Here is an 18,084-nt window from a genome sequence, read left to right as displayed (position 1 = left end):
AGGCGCACAAACTTGACGTGGTGTTGGCAGCAGTTGTGAAACTTGGAGAGACGATGAATCAAATCCGCACTTCTTTAGAAGGCAAAATAGATAGTGGCATTTGATCTCACGCTGTTGCATGCAGACCATCAGAAACTTGCAGATCGTACTGCTGCCACTGAAGGGGACATTGCGGAGATTTCACTGCGAGTGTCCACGGCTGAGAAGAACATTCGCAATTTATTAAATCGAGTGGAAGACAGGGCTGAGGATGCCGAAGGCAGGGCCTGCTGCAACAAGGTACGTGTTGTGGGCCTACCGGAGGGAGTGGAAGGAAGCAATGCAGTAAACTATGCAGAAGACTGGATCCGATCGCTGCTGTCAGGGGAGGCCCTATCTCCACAATTTGTTGTTAACCACTTGGACGCTAAGGGACTTAGACTCATATAATGAGATTTCCATTGAAATGAATGGGCAGTGCATGACAAGCTACCCTTGTCATTAGCATCCAAGTGGTTAAAACAGCATACAGGGTGCCTGCCAAGCCCCAACCCCCAGGCTCAAACCCAAGGCCGCTTTTAATCCACTTAATAAACTACAGAGACGCCATTCTCCAAGAGACTCGAAAGCTACAAGACATACAAGTTGACATTCAAAGTCATGAACTTCCTGGACTACACGTTCCAAGTCCAGAAACAGAGGCACTCATATCTATCGGTGAAGAGGCGCTTGCAACAATGTGATCTTAAATACCCTGTTTCCTGCGAAACTGAGGGTCAATGGTAATACTCACTTCTTCAATACCCCGGACAGAGCAGAGGAATGGCTCGAGTCCTATAACTCACCACAAACCGGGCGAAGAGAGGCGCTGCCAGAGACTGCTTTGCGGCGCTGCCTAAGACTAAGGAAATCGCAATCCTCGACCTCAAGCCTCTGGCCTAATGCCAGAGTTTATATTGAGCGATCAACTTGAGGTGGTACAAGCAGTGGCGAATATCAGCGGATCGCCGGACAGAGAATCTGATTCAGACTCTAACCGACACGGGCCACAAAGTGATAAGGAACTTTTGGACAATCTCCCTGTTTCCCAAGGCTCCTGCGTGCTACCACATGTCACCCCGCAGACCTCTCACAATGTTGCTTGAGCATACGTATGTCTTGTGTCCATCTCTCCTCTCCTACATGGGCCGAGCGGCATACGTCATCACTGGTTACGCTAGAATAAAAGACTCTGTATGCAGTCTGAACTAGAACAGTTACATTTAGTAGTCATGCTGATATTGTTTCTACAGGGTTAATCCTATAACCACTAACATGCTCTCCCTATTAGTTTTCAATGTATGGGAATTTTATAAATAACAAGCAGGCAGCGGCCCTGTCCTACATGTGTCTGGCCAGAAACGGTCCCTTCCTTTTCTTTAATTAGCTTTAGATTGCTGTGCATAATAGTCTCCCCCAGACGTTAGCTGTGTGCCATTGCATTACAAGTTTGGGCGATTGCCTGTTGCAACATCGCTCTCATGGTATTTTTGATTGTGTATTGTTTATATGTTTATTATTTCCAAAACAACAAAAATGGCGGTCTACGTGCTGGAGAAATGCACTCTTAGTATATGCACTTCTCTTCCCACTCCCTGCTATATGTCTAGGAAGTGGAAAAATATGTATACACCATGATGTAGAAAAGGAAAATGCTACTTACCAGTATGCATCTGTTCCTGGCATGTAGAGCAGCAGAATTGTACACTTTGTATTAGATCGCCACCTGGTGTGGGGCTCGGATGATTGCATGTTGTTGTTGTATTGGAAGAAGTCCTTTGTAGTCACGAGATAGGAGACGCCTCCCTTGGACAATAGTGCGCATTGCCATCGGCTCCATCCTTAGATTGTTTTTCGCCAGGATGGGAAATGATGGAGTTAGTAGAAATAAAGAAAGGATGTCCATGTGTATATCTAATTAAGATGAAACTGGAACAGATACAGGTCCCGGGGAGGGCGTGTACAACTTTGCAGCTCTACATGCCAAGGACAGATCCATACTGGTAAGTAGCATTTTATGTTTGAGGCATATGAGCTGCAGATTGTACACTTTGCAAAGATTGTGCAGCAGTGTCTACCCTAGCGGTGGTCCACCTGTATCTGTTGCAGTAGTTTGAAAGAGAGTTTTTAGAACAGCTTGGCCTACTGCAGCTTGCTGCTTGGCTTGCACATCAACACAGTAGTGTTTAGTGAAGGGGTGTGTGGTAGACCATATTGCTGCCTTGCAGATGTCTTCTAGGGAAATGTTCCCTAAGAAAGCCATAGAAGCTCCTAGTTTGCGTGTGGAGTGCGCTGTAGGAGGAACTGTTAATGTACGTTTTGCTTTATGATAGCATATTTGTATACATATTACAATCCAACTTGCAATTCCAGCTTTAGAGTTGGGGTTGGGGTTGCCTTTATGTGGTGGAGAGAAAGATACAAACAATTGCTTTGTTTTACAAAAGGATATGGTTCTATCTATATAATAGAGAAGAACTCTTTTAACGTCAAGTGTGTGTAGAGCTCTTTCTGCTGCAGAGTCAGGGTTTTGGAAAGACACTGGTAGCTCTACAGATTGGTTTAAATGAAACGGAGTAATGACTTTTAGAAGGAATTTAGGATTTGTTCTGAGAACCACTTTATTGCGGTGTAATTGTAAAAATGGTTCTTGTATAGTGAAAGCTTGAATCTCACTAACTCTCCTAAGAGAGGTAAAAGCTACTAGAGAAGCTGTTTTCCATGTGAGCAATTGCAGTTCACATTTGTGTAAAGGTTCAAAAGGTGGTCCTATAAGCCTTGTAAGAACAATGTTTAGGTTCCACCCTGGAGAGGGTGGTAACCTAGGAGGAATTATTTTTAACCCTTCCAAAAATGCTTTAATAGCAGGCACTCTAAATAAAGACAGGTGTTGTCCATTTTGTAAATATGCTGCAATTGCTGCCAGATTTAGACGTGTAGATGAATATGCCAAGTTACATCTTTGTAAATGTAGGAGGTAGCAAATGATATTTTGGATGGAAGCATCTAGGGGATCAATGTGGTTATTGTTTCAGTAAATGGTAAATCTTTTCCATTTAGCAGCAAGCAAGCTCTGGTAGTAGGTCTTCTGGCTTCTTTAATATTTATACAGTCTGGTGGTAGGTTAAGATAACCAAACTCTAAGACCTCAGGAGCCAGATTGCCAGATTCTGTTAGCTTGGATCAGATGTCTGATTTTCCCATGGTTCTGCATTAACAGAGATGGTGTCAGACGTAGCTTTTGGTGTGAAACTAGGGATAGTTCTAGCAGAGTTGTATACCACGGTTGGCTTGCCCATGTGGGAGCTACTAAAATCAGTTCGAGCGACTGTTGTCGTAGCTTGCACACTATTAGTGGTAGTAGCCTGGCCAGTTCATCCATATCGCATTGCTCTTTTGCGTTTTCATGTGTGGCTAACAGATCTATGTCTGGATGACCCCACTTGTGAAAGAATGGTTGAAGAACTTGCGGATGTAGTTCCCATTCGTGTATCTGTTCTGTCTGTCGACTTAACAGATCTGCTATCTGATTGTGAACTCCTGGAAGGTGTTCTGCTAACAGATATATGTTTTATGAAATGGCCCATCTCCAGATGTTCTGTGTAAACTGGGACAGCTGTAGAGAGTGTGCCCCCCCCCTGTTTTTGTATATAGTACATGGCTGCCATGTTGTCCGTCCAGATTAAGACAGCTTTGTTTTGTACTTGGAAAGTTTTGAGCGCTAAGAATATTGCTAGCAGCCCTAAGTGATTGATATGGAACGATCTTTGTTGAATGGTCCATTGCCCTTGAGTTGTAATTGTGTAGGAGATGGGCTCCCTATCCTGTGAGAGATGTGTCTGCTGTAAGTACTAATTGTGGAACAGGTTCGAGGAACGGCCGCCCTTTTGTCAAGTTTTTGGTGTTTCACCATTGCAGAGAGCGATGTGTGCAGCTGTCTATCAACACTAGGTCTGTTAGTTGTCCTTGAACCTGATTCCACTGTTGTGCTAGACATTCCTGTATGGGCGCATTAGCAGTCTTGCATATGATACAATAAAGATGCAAGATGCCATCATGCCTATTAGTGTCATGAACACTCTGGCTGGGAGAGATTGTTGATGTTGAAACGTTGTGACTAAGGTTTTGAATGCTCTGTATCCTTGCTGGACTGGGATACGCTAGAGCTGTAGACGTGTTTATTGTAGCCCCTAAATAATGCTGTACATGAGAGGGCTGTAGGTGCAACTTTGTGTAGCTGATTTTGAACCCTAAGTCGTGCAATGTTTGAATTGTCCGATGTGTGTTTTGGACACACTGATTGAATGGCTTGGCTTTTATGAGCCATTCGTCCAGATATGGGAAGACATGTATGTGTTGTCTTCTGAGATGTGCTACTAATACTGCTAGGCACTTTGTGAACACTCTTGGTGCAGTTGTTACTCCGAATGGAAGGACTTTGAATTGATAATGCTGTCCTTCCAGTACAAACCTCAGATACTTCCTGTGAGAAGGATGTATGGGAATGTGGAAGTAAGCGTCCTTCAGATCTAGTGTTGAAAGGAAGTCGCCTTGTTGCAGCAATGGGAGCACTTGTTGTAAAGTGATCATATGAAAATGATCTGAGTGAATATATTGATTGAGGAGTCTGAGGCTGAGAATTGGTCTTAGTGTCCTGTCCTTTTTGGTTATTATGCTATGCTATGCTATGCTATGCTATGCTATAGTGATTTATATAGCGCACGGCTGCCTCAGCAAAGGGGCGTCCCGGCGCTTAGAAAATATTATTAGAAAATACAGCGAGTAAACCCCTGTTCCTTGATGTTGTAAAATAACTATTTCTATTGCGTTCTTTTGAAGAAGTGATAGCACTTCTTGTTTGAGCAGTATAAGATGTTGTGCAGACATTGGACGCTGCCTGGGTGGTATATGTGGAGGGGTAGCTGTAAGTTTGAGGCAGTAGCCATACTGGATAATCTGTCTTACCCACCTGTCTGTTGTGATGGAATTCCAGACAGGTAGGAACTGTGTTAGTCTGCCCCCCACAGGAGTGGAATGCTGTTAGGGGAGCAGAGGGAAGTCACTGTTTTGTGGTGGAAGAGGTTTGATTATTGTTGTTACCTTGACCTCTTCCTCTATTGTTGTTGCCTCTATATCCTCCTCTAAAATATCCTTTATTGGAGGATGTCTGTGTATTAGATTTGAAGAAGGATGTATTGTCTGCTCCAGTCTGTTTAGAGCCACATCTATAGAAAGAGCAACAAAAGGAGCCTTTTGCTTGTGTGGATTGCAAAGCTCCCATAGATTTGGATGTATCGGTATCTTTCTTTATTTTCTTAAGTGCTGTGTGTACCTTGGGTCCAAATAATTGATGTTGGTTGAATGTCTGATTTAAGATGGTAATTTGCACTTCCTGCTTAAATCCGGAGATGCGTAGCCACACATGACGTCTAAGTAGGACACTAGTGTTTACAGCTCTAGATGCAGTGTCTGCTACATCAAGTGCGCACTTGATTGAGGCATTTGAAATTAACTTGCCTTCTTGTATAAGGTAGTTTGCCTGCGCCTTATATTGGTCAGGAAGATGTTGCATTAAATTCTCTACCTGATCATAGTGAGCCCTGTCATATCTTGCTAGGAGGGCTTTTGTGTTAGCTATACGCCATGTATTGGTAGCTTGTGCAGCTATTCTTTTGCCTGAAGAATCTATCACATTAGATTCTTTGTCAGGTGGTGGTGCTTCACCTGATGTGTGTAAGTTTACTCTTTTCCTAGCATTTGACATGACTATGAAATCGAAGGGTAGCTGTACTTTAATGTAGTCAGGATCCCAAGGAGCAGGCCTGTACCTTTTCTCAATTCTAGGGTTTAAAATCCTAGCACGTACAGGATCTTTAAATATTTCTGGAGCATGTTTTATGACCCCTTTAATTATAGGAAGAATTTGAACAGATCTTTGTGATTGTTCAAACGTATCTAATAAAAAGCCTTCCTCTGCCTCATCTGAATGCATGGTGGCCCCATGATAAATGGCAGCCCTATTCAGTAAGTGCCCAAAACCAATATGGTCTTCTGGGGGAGAAGGTTTTGATGGATATGAATGTGGGTCAGGAATATCTGGCACATGTTGTGGGTTTGGGTACTCCCAATCTGGTTCATCCACAGGGTAGGGAAAGGGCTCATCTGGGTCAACCCCTCCCCCTATCCTATACTACTCATCATATGGAGGTGTGTGTGAAGAATGAGAAGGAGAGATTTGAGGAGAATTTTGAGGTGAATTGCTAAGAGGAACAGGAAATGAAGGAGAAAGAGGTATAGGAGAAGGGTGCATAGGAGATGTGGCAGAGTCCTTCTTCTTGACAGGCGTTGCAGGTGTAGGTGCTGTGTCTGATTTCCTCTTCCTGTAGGGTGTAGTGGATACATGACCTGTGTTTTGGTCAATGTAGATCTTCTTTTGTAGAGGATCTGGTTGGAAAAGGTCTTCTCCTTGCGGAACCTTTGCCGGCGCTGATTTTTTCGGTTCCGGGCGTGGTTGCTGCTCGTCTTTAGCCTTAGGAGTTGTTACTGTGTCCTTTGGCATTGATTTTGGCACTGAAGGTGTTGTTTTCGGAGTGGTAGGCTGTTTCGAAGGCTTGAGCGCATCAGAATCAGGCCTTGTAGGTTTCAGTACCAAAGGTATTATCTCTGGAGTGGAAGCTGGTCTCGTCGGCCTCGAGGCGTCAGACGCTGGCTTTATAGTTTTGTGTTTAGAAGTTGACGGCTTCGGAGCCGAGACTTCTTTCTGTTTCGGTGCTGAGGGAGCTGGTGGGATCAGCATGTGCAGCTTGCTCGGTAAAGAGCTACCGGAAGGCTTGAGTATTTTCTTCGGAGCAGGGCTCGATGGCGAGGCTTTCGAAGTGTTTTTTTCGGTCGCGGCTGGGCCCCGGAGGCGGAGTGTTTACCTTGTCCTTCAATTTGGGTGGTGGGTATGGGGCAGGGGCAGTAATACTCAGGCGCTGACCCGATGATATGGAACCATCTGAGTCGTCTGCCTCTGATACGATTTGGAGATCGTCTGAATCTTCTTCGGGAACTATCGTTTATATGTTTATTATTTGCAAAACAACCAAAATGACGGTCTACGTGCTGGAGAAATGCACTCTTAGTATATGCACTTATCTTCCCACTCCCTGCTTATGTTTAGGAAGTGGAAAAATATGTATACACCATGATGCAGAAAACTAAATTTAAAAAGTGTTTTAGACTGTGCACAGGCGTGTGTATCAATTAAACTGGATGTAGCGTGCCACAAAGGTATCACCTCGTCGTCCTAGAGGTGTTCAAGTAAAATAATCACCAATGCGCTCTTTACGATTAAGGGGCGACCCTCTGGGCGCTGCTTCAAATTGAGATCGCTACTGCGATATTGGTCTGGTGTTGTAAATTGCAATCCAAAGTTTGTTTTCAATAAAACATCAACATTAGGTTTTCATTGAAAATGTTCTATATTTATTTCATATCATTCCGTTTCCAATTGTAATATTGTATGTCACATTCAGCTTGTCCATTATTCAAAAATCACAAGGTCCCAATGCATTTCGTGCCATGAGGCACTTCATCAGGGGAATCTGAAAATCAATAGGTATAATGAGGACCCACACTCGTATAGTTAATATAGCAACAATCTAACAATAATACATCTCTAAAGGTGAAAGACAGTACCACTCTTTAGTATATGCAGTAACCAACAAATAACATATATTAAGCATCAGTAATTTAAACTGTGGTAACAGTGAAGAAACCATAATGTGCATATTCATCATCATCAAAAATAGCATGCTGCTAAACGGTTAAGACCCCCTAAGGTCTTACTACAGTTTGTGGTGAGTATGAAGTGCTCGAGAAATTATTAAAGAGTGATCTGAGTGCCGACCAGTAGAAACGCTGTTTAATCAAAGCGTGTCTGTTACGCGTGCCATTTGTATCAAAGCGATGCTCTTGCTTTGCGTTGTGCTGCCACGTTTATACAAAAAACTAGTAGACATTGAAATATGCCCCTACTTACCGGACTAGCAGCGAGGCTGTCTCGTAATGTGAATAACCACTCAGTTACACACTAACCGTGTTGTCGGTTATCTTCCATTTAAAAATACGTGGTTTACGCGAGTCTAGAAACAAATGATGTCACGCTTGAAAGAGTGATACACCTCTGTGAAAGCGGCGGCCATTTTGAAATATGTGAATCAACTTAAAGTGTTTGAATGATCTATACTTCTGATGATCTTATACTCAATAAATAAATACAAGGTGAGGAAAACAACAAGTGTAAAATTCATAATCCAACTGGAAAAACGTGGTTAAAGAAAACTAAATGAAAATGCATCACATATGCTTAATCATGAATTGAGAGACCTTAAGAAAGGTCCCTCCTAATACAAGTACATTCTACAGTAATTGCATCATCATTACAGGTAACACGAGAATTCCCTGCGGTCATCGAGCCCATAAGGCTTTAGAGCATCAAGCTTAAAAATCCATTTATATTCTTTCTGTAATAATTTGCGGTTCAAATAAATGTGCTCAATGTTCTCAAGTGTCTCTAACACCATGAATTGTAGTTGTGAAATGTGGTGTCTGCATTCATTAAAGTGTGATGCCACAGTAGATTTTTCATCATTCCTGCTGATGCTACTCTTATGTTCAACTAGCCTCGTTTTTTTTATTATTCTGATAGTTTTTCCAACATAAACGAGGCCACAAGGGTATTTCAATAAGTACACTAAGTTCTTCGAATCGCAGGTGGCCGTTACTTTCAGCTCAATGGTTCTCCCACTGCGTGGGCGATTGATCTTGGTTCCTTTTATAATGGCATTACAATTATTACAATTGTGACAAGGCTGTGTTCCTTTGTATTGGGTGGCAGACGTTTTGTTTGTGGTTTTTAGTATATCCAAAATGTTCCGGCTCCTGGTGAAAGCAAATCTTGGATTCTCTTGAAAAATACCTTTGAAATCTGGTTCCAACGCCAGAATCTGCCAGTTTTTGAGTATTGTGCGTTTGAAAATATGGCTCTTTGTAGAGTACTTTGAGACAACTACCATACGTTTAGTTTCCATTTTCTGAACTGTTTGTAGTAAATCAGACCGTGTTTTTGCTGAGCATTTTGCCTCTGCTTTTTTCAGGATCTCAGGAGGGTATCCCTGTTCTTGGAATCTTTCCAACATCACCTTCACTTGTTTTTCGGATTAGCCAGGGTCTGAGACTATCCTTTTGGTCCTGTACAGTTGAGAGATTGGAAGATTGTTTTTCAGGGATAGTTGGTGGAAACTGTTGTAATGTAACAGGTTGTTGCGATCGGTTGGTTTCTTGAATAGTGTGGTACTGATTTTGTTATGTTCAATCTTCAGTAAAACATCCAAATATGCTATAGTTGTTTTATCCACCTGGTAAGTGAATTGTATCCGGTCATTGATATTGTTGAGGTTGTTTAATTCTTGTATTAGAATATCATGCGGGCCCTGCCATAACACAAAAATGTCATCAATGAATCGTAAATAAATGCGTGCATGTTGTTTCCACTGTTTTCCAATCAAGATGTGATTTGTTTCAAAGTTAGTCATGAAGATATTTGCGTAGCTGGGAGCTACACAATTACCCATTGATGTTCCAGTGAGTTGAAGGTAAAAATCGTCCTTCCATTTAAAGTAGCTTTGATAAAGTGAAAAGTTTAATATAGCAAAAGTTGCTATATTGACTATACGAGTGTGGGTCCTCATTATACCTATTGATTTTCAGATTCCCCTTATGAAGTGCCTCATGGCACGAAATGCATTGGGACCTTGTGATTTTTGAATAACGGACAAATTGAATGTGACATACAACATTACAATTTGAAACTGAATGATATGAAATAAATATAGAAAATTTTCAATAGAAACCTAAGGGTGATGTTTTATTGAAAACAAACTTTGGATTGCAATTTACAACCCCAGACCAATATCGCAGTGGCGATCTCAATTTGAAGCAGCGCCCAGAGGGTCGCCCCTTAATCTTAAAGGGCGCATTGGTGAAAACTAAATTTACAAATATAGAACATAAACCAGAACCACTATTGGATATTTGGTATCCCATCACTGCACATTTATAAGTGTGCCCAGTGTCATCATCTGGGTATTACCAAACGAAATACCTGTATTTTTCCTTTGTATATGTTTATTATGCCATCTTTCTCAAAAGGGTACGATTGTTGTACAGTTGTTCTGTGCAGGGACTCACACTCTAGAATAACCTCTACACGCCTGCTGCCCACCTCCTCCACCCTCTGTCCGGATGGGACCACTTGTACCCCTGACTCATCGGTTATGGCACCCACTAAGATAGGTACATGGAACGTGCAAGGTATCCATAGCCCGGCACGCCGTTATCTTGTATACTCCTATCTCAAACGTCATCACAAACAAATAGCACTCCTCCAGGAAACACATTGGACTCAAGAAGAAGTTACACGCCTCCACAGACACTGGAGAGGGCAACTATATGCGACTGGCTACTTCGCATGCGCACGGGGGTCCTAGTTTTAATAAGACCGGGTACTCCATTTCGGTTGATGGGGAGGGCAGGTGTGTTTTAGTTAAGGGGTACTTGACGGTAAGCCGATATTATTAGCATCACTCTATGCACCCAACATTGAGCAGGAAGCCTTTTAAGATCCGATGCCGCAAAAATTGCCACGTGGCATGACACCCCTATGATCTCAGGTGGTGATTACAACTGTGTGCTGGACGTTTCCCTGGACTGATCCTTCCCCTCCTTGCCTGGCACTGCCACATACACAGCTGCGAAGGAGTTGGCAAATTCGGCGGCTCACGGACGTGTGGCGGCACTGAAACCCACAAGACAGGGTGTACTCCTATTACTACGGGCCCATAGACCGCTTCTTGGTGTCAGATGACCTTCTACCATACATTCCCAAATCCTCATATATGGGACGCACACACACTGATCATAACCCGCATGTCATGGAGCTACAGTGGGAGGTCGACCTGCCACCAATCCAGATATGGTGCCTCAAACTGGATGTTCTCCTTGATGTGCCATTTCGGGACTCAGTGGCCACCGCAGTGGCACCATATTTTGCAGAAAAAGAGGGTACGACCACGTCGCAACTGGTGGAGTGGGACACCCTCAAAGTGGTTGTTAGGGGGCATTGCTTGGGGACACAGGCAGGCATGCACATGCACATGCAACTGGAAAGAGAACTCACTATCTTAGAACGGAGACTGGCCCCTAGTGAACAGACAGCCACAGAAGGCACCCAGGGGGGGCTGGACCAACACAGGGATGAGCATGCGCACTTGCTAGAACGGCTGAGATGCCTCAAATACGCCGCTCACTCAGCGAGAACTCATCACATGGGTGATAAAGCGGGCAAACTGCTTACATGGCTCATCCGGCAAAATGAGTCATCAACGCCGACAGCTTAGGTTAAAATGGCGAACGGGGAAATCGCATATACACAGTGGGGCATTCATGGTGCGTTTGTAAGGCACAACCGAGACTTGTACAAATCGAGCGTGCAAGTTATGCCTTTAGAGTTACAGATTGACCTGGAGGACTTAGATTTGCCAATGCCTACATGCACCCAAAGTGAAGAATTAAATACCCCTCTTCACTCAGAGGAAATCAGAGACAGTGTTTTCTCACTTTCCAATGGGAAGTCACCGGGACCAGATGGTCTACAGACTGAATTTTACAAGTCATATACACACATCTTAGTACCACAGTTGTTGATAATTTACAAAACTCCACTTGACTCCACTCTTACCACCACACAGAATGAAGCCCTGCTGGTGTCCTTTTTTAAACCTGATAAAAATCCCAACATCCTTGGCTCCTACAGTCTGTGTGCACTTCCTCAACACGGACTACAAGATGTTTGCCTCGCTATTAGCCAGGCGTCTTTCACCCTTAGTGAAAAAGTTGGTACACCCAGATCAGAACGGTTTTGTTCCAGCACGGTGCACCTCTCTTAATATGCAAAGGTTTTTTACAGTTCAACAGTAAGCAGCCCACAGATGGCCCCGCTCGGGCTGCCTGGTACTGGACCAAGAGAAGGCCTTCAAATCTTTGGAATGGCCTTATCTGGCAGCTGTTAGGTAAATACGAACTAGGGGAACATTATTTAAATAGGATTTGTTTATTGTATCAATGGCCCACTGTCCGGGTTCGCACCAGTAATCTAGTCTCGGACTGCATTGGAGTGAGGCGTGGGACACGCCAGGGCTGCTCATTGTCTCCATTGCTGTTTTCACTTGCTATGGAGCCTTTGGCAGTACTGCTCCGGAGCGATGTCGAAGAGTGGGGTATGCGGATGGGGGATGGGCTGCACGACGTTTCCCTATATGCAGATGATTTGTTTTTATATCTCCGGGATGTTACTGTAATCCCGACGTCCATTGCAGATATATTCAAAACATTTTAGGAGCAATCAGGACTCTGGGTCAATTGGGCCAAGTCAGGGATCTATTCATTTAACACAGACACAATAGAGGAAGATGTATTCCTGAATGGCTCACTCCTCACGTGGTATCCCACCACCTTCAGATATCTTGGCTTTTTTGTGTGCCGGTCGCCTGACTACTTACTAGAGGGCAATCTGTAGAGAGCAATTTCAGCCATACGGGCTCAAGCATACTTTTGGAAAACCCTTCCACTGATCGCCATGAGCCATATCACTTTGCTTAAAATTATCGTACTTCCCAAATTTCTCAAACCTCCCACTTTATGTTCAACCTAGGATCTTCCAAGAGCTGGAGCAGTGATTTCGGGACTCAGTATGGAACAAGGGGAGACCGCGAGTCGCTCTGTGGAAGAAGTATGCTCCCACTAGCCAGGGTGGACTTGCCGTCCCCAACATGGAACTGTAGTATTTAGCTGCCCAGCTTCAATGGATGACGAAATGGCTCGACGGTAGGTGTCTGGAAGACACAGCAACCATGCAACAGCCTTGGATCCATGCTCAAATCTGCCGTCTGTTCCATCCAGTTGCAAAACTCCAGCGACCACTGCAACTACATTTAGCATTGGCTCATAAATGCTACAAAAGATGTTTATATCTTACCTGCATGACACTTACATACTCCCCGATTTTACTACTGTTAGGGACGCCAAGGGGTAGACTGGGTACATCGGAGGCAACCTTGACGGCCTGGTATGCGGCGAAATTGAACACATTGGGTGACCTATATAGAGACGGTGCGTTACTCACATTTGAGACATTAGTCAAAGAGACTGAATTGCCGGCTGGACAACTCCTTCTACACACTTCCCTTCTGAAGGCTCGGTCTACCTGGGGGGATCTAACAGCTGAGCCACCAACACACTTAGTATTACAAGACCTGTATGTCATGGGGGCGGGATCACACGTGGTGCATTGGCTGGTAGAGGTGCTGCTTGCACATACGTTGAAGCCGATGCAATGTCGCCAAATTAGATGGGAAACAGATAGAGGCCGACCCTGGACTGATCAGGAATGGGACGCCATACTGGCAGGTGCTAGAAACATACCAAGAAACTCTAGGTTCAAGCTCATACATGCATACATACATCCTTCAGAGGGCATACCACTCGCCTGACATGATAAACCGCTATTTCCGCACCGCCACCTCTGCGTGTCCGCACTGTCAACATTCAGATGCAGACTTGTTTCATATGACGTGGGCTTATGCATCCCTTCAACATTACAGGCAAGAGCTAGTGACGGCCCTAGCTTTATGCACAGACACAACACTGCCATTGTTATTGTCATTGGAAGTCTGCTTTCTAGGGCTCTATGCTGGATCTAAAAAAAACAAGGTCACCTCGAGATTCCGAGATGTAGGTCTAATTACTGCAAAAAGTCTAATAACCAAGGAATGGAAAAACACAGATCCTCCAGAGATAATTAGCTGGAAGCGTTCATTTCTAATATGGGCTCAAGCGAAAAGTATGGCACTCCACAGAAAGGAGACAGCAGGGCTCCGCAAATATCCTATTGCGCAAGGTTGGGACACACTACTCACTGCACTACGCATAGGCAACACAATAGATGCAGATAATACCCTAACTGCTGATCCGTGACAGATATGTTAATGTTACTTCTTTTTCCATTCTGTCACCATATAATTCCTTTTCTCCTGCAGAGAAGAGCTGATTGGACCCAAAGGACAGATTTTTTTATGTTCATGACGTATATATACACATAGGATCCTGTCATAACAAGTCAGGCCAGATGTGTCATTAGGAAGATGTGCATAGAAAGGATTATAATTTCTATACCATGATGTAGTAAATGTGAGAGCAATGGCACACAGGGACCCCAGAACACATACTCAGATAAGATGCAAACCACTACACTCGAGAACAGTTTGTCAGTAACAACAACAACAACAACAACCTGGAGCAATGTGTTATATTATTTTATATATGTGTTCTGTATGTATGATGTATACGTTTGGATATTTTGTACGTAACCATGATGACAGTCATGTTAAAAAACAGAAAATACCAATAAAGATAATCTGAAAGAAACACGTTAGTGTTAGATTCCTTACCTCAGAATATCCCCAGGCGTCAGTCTAGATCCGGAAACTTTTGCGTAGCAGTACCCCTGCGCGTCGGTAGGCGTCGTCTGCAGGCGTCCCCTGCGGCTCCGCGTCCGTCGTCGGCGTTGTGCGCCGTGATGACGTCGCTGGAGTATATAGACGCCGCCTCCGCGCGCTGACGTCAGTTCTTCTTTTTTCCGCGCCAGTAAGCGCAGATCCGAAGAGCAGTACTCCGGTCTTTTGACCAACTTTGTTTGACTTCTAATCTCTTTTTGGTGCCTGGTAGGATGCCCGGTTTCAAGAATTGTGACGGTTGTGACCGCACGATGTCGGTCATGGACCATCACCGACTGTCTCCGGTGCCTGGGCCCCGACCACGACGTGGACGCCTGCGTCGACTGCCGGGCTCTTACTAACAAGGCTAGACGGGAGCGGTCCCGCAAGCTGCTTGAGCTCCGGGTGTCGGCCCTGCGTCGGGAGCGGTCCCGGTCCGGCAGGAGGTCCAGGGAGCATTCGAGGGAGCGGTCGCGGAGCCGCGCCGAGCGCTCCGGAAGTCGTCACCATTCGTCGGGCTCTTCAGGTAAGAAACACAAGAAGTCGGGGCGTCGTCATCGTACCCCCGACTCCCCCCGACGCTCGCGCGACGCGGCCGGGGGTTCGGGTGACCCCGGCTCCGCGAGAGTCGCCGGCGCGGCCTGCTCCATACCCTACGGTCCCTGTGCAAGGTGCGACGCCTGAGGAGATTGAGGTGTTCCTCATGGCCATGAGGGAGCTCACGGCTTCCGGCGCCTTCGGGCCCAGTGAACCCGTCTGGGGGCCCTGGCGGCTCGGGTGTCCCTGACTCGACGCCATTGGGTGCTCCGGCCTTGGTGCCGCCGACGGCTCCGACCCCGGCGCGCAAGGGCCTTCGGGGTCGACGCCGGGTGGTCTGCCGGCCGCTCCGGCGCCGATTCAATCGGGGTTACCCCCGACGCCGCCCCCGCGCGGCGCCGGTTCTCCTGCGCCGGCTCCGGCCGGGGCTCCGGGGCCGGCTCCGGGCGGCGCCGTCCCCATTCCTTCCCCGACTCCGGACGCGGAGACGAACCGACGTCGCTCGACGCCGATGGGGCCTGTGAACCCCGAGGAGCCGGTCTACATCGTTGACTCAGAGTATGGAGATGATGAAGATTATGGGGAAGGTTGGGAGGGGTCTGAGGACCCTCTGTCACGTGAGTGCCAGTATGACCCGGACTGGACAGGTGATTTGGGGGACGCCAGTGGTCTGGACGACTCTCCTAACCCTGGCTTTGTCTCTCCTCCTTCCGTGGCATCGGAGGAGGGAGCTGCATATTCAGTGGTGCTGATGAGGGCTGCCAAGGCCTTACACCTGAGCTCCCCGTCGCGGCCGTGAGGCCTAACATCCTCACTGAGGTCTTCAAACCGCAGTCATGCCCACAGGAGCCACTGCTGCCGTTTAACGAAGCCTTGTCAGACGTTCTGTTGGGCACGTGGTCCAGGCCCGCTTCAGGTTCGCCTGTTGATCGGAACGTGGCCAGACGCCACCGTCCTTGTCCGGACGACCCCAAATTCCTGTCCACCCATCCCACCCCCGAGAGTCTGGTGATCCAGGCCTCTACCTCCCAGACCGCATTCCCGTCGGCCCCGCCCGATCGGGAATCCAAGAGGTATGACCAGTATGGCAAGAAGGTCTTCTCGTCCCTGAGTTTGGGTCTGCGGTCCTGCAACACCGCTTGCCTCTTGGGCCGCTATACCCACTCTGTGTGGGATACGGTCGCGGACCTGCTGCCAGAATGCCCCATGGAGGTGAGGGCAAAACTCGGCAAGGCTGTGGCTGAGGGCCGAGACGCAGCTAAATATTCTATACGGTGTGGTCTTGATACGACCGACTCGCTGGGCAGAGCTATGTCAACGACGGTGGCGATTCGTCGCCACGCCTGGCTGAGATCCGCCAACTTCTCGGCAGATGTCCAGTCTGCCTTGATGGACATGCCGTTCGATGGCTGTCGCCTGGTTGGCGACAAGGCGGACCACGCGCTGGAACGCTTCAAGGACTCCAGGGTCACGGCCAAGTCCTTGGGTCTCTCGACCCAGCGCCAGCAAACGGGTTCGTTTCGCTCCTTTCGTGGCCAAGGAAGGGGCGCCCCCACACGTGCTGCCAGCCACGGGCCGCAACAATCCTTTCAACGCGGTGGCGGCCGTGGAAACCGCCGAGGCGGCGGTCGGGGACAACGGCGGGGTCAGGCCACACCTCCCCCCGCAGCATCTGCCTCAAAGTCCTCCTAGTCCGTGCTTTCGGCCCCATGTGACGCCAGTGGGTGGCAGGGTTCGCCATCACCACGCTCACTGGCGCACAATTACATCGGACAGGTGGGTGCTGCAAATCGTCCGAAGTGGCTACTCTCTCCCCTTCGAGACCACTCCTCCATCCATGCCACCGCAGAACCACCGTGTGTCGGGGGACCACTTGACGCTTCTGCAGGAGGAAGTTACGGCCCTCTTGGCCAAGGGGGCCATCGAGCGCGTTTCTGGGCCAGAAGTAGGACGTGGTTGCTATTCCCACTACTTTCTGGTACCCAAGAAGGACAAGGGGGGCCTACGTCCTATCTTGGATCTAAGGAACGTCAACGGCTTCCTCCGGAAGGAGAAGTTCAAGATGTTGACATTGGCTCAGGTCTTGGCTGCTCTCGACCCGCAAGACTGGATGGTAGCGTTGGACTTGCAGGATGCGTATTTTCACATCCCCGTCCTGCCGGCCCACTGGCGTTACCTGCGGTTCACGGTAGGCCAGGAGCACTTTCAGTTTATCGTGCTCCCCTTCGGCCTTACCAGCGCCCCACGGGTGTTCACAAAGGTGATGGCGGTGGTCGCAGCCCATCTGCGCAGGTTAGGGGTTTCAGTCTTCCCCTACCTAGACGACTGGTTGTTGAAGGCGGGCTCGCCCCAGACAGTCGTCAACCACCTTCAGATGACGGCAGACCTCTTACATGACCTGGGGTTCTCCATCAATGTGCCGAAATCACACCTGTGTCCCTCTCATAAGCTCCTTTTCATCGGAGCAGTTCTGGACTCGGCGCAGTTTCGGGTTTATCCTCCGGAACGGCGGGTCCGGGATATACAGGCTTTGATTCCCATCTTTCAGCCGCTATCCCGGGTTTCGGTCAGGTTGACGCTGCGGCTGCTGGGGCTGATGGCCTCCTGCATCCTTCTGGTGCATCACGCCCGGTGGCGGATGCGGGCTCTGCAGTGGGACCTGAAGTTTCAGTGGGCCCAGCATCAGGGCAACTTGTCCGACCACGTCTTGATCTCGGAGGGCACTGCGAGACAACTGCAGTGGTGGCTTACGGACCGCGATTGGGTCAGAGGCAGATCACTCTCCCTTCCCCAACCGGAGCACGTTGTCGTGACGGACGCGTCCCTCCAGGGCTGGGGTGGCCACTTGCGATTCGTCTAGCACTGAAGGCATTCCTCCCCTTTGTCAACGGGAGCGTAGTGCAGGTGTTCACCGACAACACCACCGCCATGTGGT

This window comes from Lissotriton vulgaris, chromosome 5, assembly GCF_964263255.1.
Source record: "Lissotriton vulgaris chromosome 5, aLisVul1.2, whole genome shotgun sequence".
NCBI classification, from domain to species: Eukaryota; Metazoa; Chordata; class Amphibia; order Caudata; family Salamandridae; genus Lissotriton; species Lissotriton vulgaris.
Note: the sequence above shows the minus strand (reverse complement) of the source record.